The sequence below is a fragment of the Hipposideros armiger genome, unplaced genomic scaffold, assembly GCF_001890085.2.
Source record: "Hipposideros armiger isolate ML-2016 unplaced genomic scaffold, ASM189008v1 scaffold_97, whole genome shotgun sequence".
Taxonomy (NCBI): Eukaryota; Metazoa; Chordata; class Mammalia; order Chiroptera; family Hipposideridae; genus Hipposideros; species Hipposideros armiger.
In genome coordinates this window covers 1373024-1374806 of record NW_017731447.1, presented here as the reverse complement: position 1 = coordinate 1374806, position 1783 = coordinate 1373024, and the positions used below count along the sequence as shown (strand labels likewise).

Genomic DNA, 1783 nt, shown 5'->3' with positions numbered 1-1783 from the left:
GGGGGTAATAAAATATTCTAAAATTGACTGTGGTTATGTTTGCACAACTCTGTGAATACACTAAAAAATATTGAGCTATACACTTTAAATGGGCGAATTGTATGGTATGTGATATATACTGTATCTCAATAAAGCTGTTAGATATATGACAGATGATAGATAGATAGATAGATAGATAGATAGATAGATAGATAGATAGATAGATAATGAACTATTACACCAAGAGACCTAAGAATACCTAAGCCCAGGCTTAGTCTAGGTACTACGTTTACCCCTCACAGTGGAGAGTCAACAGTAACGTAACATTTCATTAGTCAGGTCGCAACTAAAATGCTAATACAGAGCTCTCTGGTAAACTGGCCTACATCTCACAGCCAAGATAGAAGATTTACGGGGCATATTTCCTTGCCCTAAGCCCAAACCTGAATCTTGCAATTTTATTAACCTCCACTGGGTCTGATGACACTGGAGTAATCAAAAGCCTTTGGGAGAGCAGAGGAAAACCAAATGACTGAATTTCATAGCATAAGGGAGGAATGCCCTCCTAATACTGAGGCCACTTAGGAGGAGGAAACAGAAGAAAGGAGAGGGAAGGGGAGAGGAAGGAAAGGGCAGAGGAAGGAAGGGGAAGTGAAGGGAGATGATGGATTGGGAACGGAAGGGAGGGGAGGGGAGGCCCAGTTGCCCTACTGCTCAGTGTAAATGTGGCCCTATGCCTGCAATCAGAGAGTACTGACTGTCTCCTCTTGCAGAATAGGAAGGAAAGGACAGAGAGAAGATCGAGGTCCCTCTCCTAGATGCTTTGATGTCGGAGGACGATTCCGGACAGAGATGTAGAGATGCGTGTAGCGGTGAAGACAGTAGCAAGCCAAACCTGAGCAGAATGTCTTGGTGAGTAAGAATGCTTCCAAGTTCCTTGCAAATCAAAGACTCGTTAGAGGAAGCTGCTCATTTCAAGATGTCCGGGTAAGATTTTAACCCAGAAGGAAATTGCAGAATTATTAAAGCGATTTGTGCTTTATAGCAAGGTTGCTACAATTGTTGATAATAAATGAAGGGCTTTGTAGATGTGATCAGATACTGTGGGCAGGAGAAGCCATCCATGTACGTTCCCGAACTTTAAAAATTTTGTTTTTATTGGAGAACAGTGTGTTTTTCCAGGACCCATCAGCTCCAAGTCAAATAGTTGTTTCAATCTAGTTGTGGAGGGCGCAGCTCAGCGGCCCATATGGGGATCAAACCGGCAACCTCGGTGTTATGAGCCTGCGCTCTAACCAACCATGCTAACTGGCTGCCCCTCCCAGAATTTTTATTAAGTGCCTTGTGTGGTTGCTTGTTGCCAAGTCTTCTTCCCTTCTCTTCTGAGTGCACTTCTAGTCAGGGTACTCTCAAGTTCTATCCATGAAGTAGAATAAGGGTGGGGATGAATTCCATCTTGATCTAGAAGAGACACAACCTAGAGACTTGCTTTCTGGTGCATTGATTTGTAAAAGGGAAATGACCTACAGGGTGCCTTTGGTGAAAACAGCCCTTTTCCTCTCTGTTTAGCTCCCAGAATTGCAACAGCCTGACCTTTCCGTGCAATGAAGCAGACCACACCCGAGGGAGGATGTGGGGGTAGCCGGAGAGCCAGTTATCATTGATAGCAATGCTTCTCCCTGCAGGTTTCCTGCACTCTGCTTTCGGAGTGACCTTTTTCTCTTCACCTTTTCAACTTTCTTTCATATATATATATATATATATATATATATATATATATATATATATATATTTTAAGATTTTT

At 42.8% G+C, this 1783-nt stretch overlaps 2 long non-coding RNA genes across 3 annotated transcripts in view; one reads left to right on the top strand and one right to left on the bottom strand.

The window, feature by feature from the left end:
• LOC109384620 (uncharacterized) overlaps nt 1-1783 on the bottom strand; it is a 118827-nt gene that overhangs the window by 61589 nt on the left and 55455 nt on the right. The window lies entirely within an intron of this gene.
• Nucleotides 1-1783, top strand: part of LOC109384617 (uncharacterized) — a 163792-nt gene that overhangs the window by 138825 nt on the left and 23184 nt on the right. The window contains exon 4 of the long non-coding RNA XR_002124438.1: nt 753-891. This is a non-coding gene — a long non-coding RNA (uncharacterized LOC109384617). The remainder of the gene's footprint in view (nt 1-752; nt 892-1783) is intronic.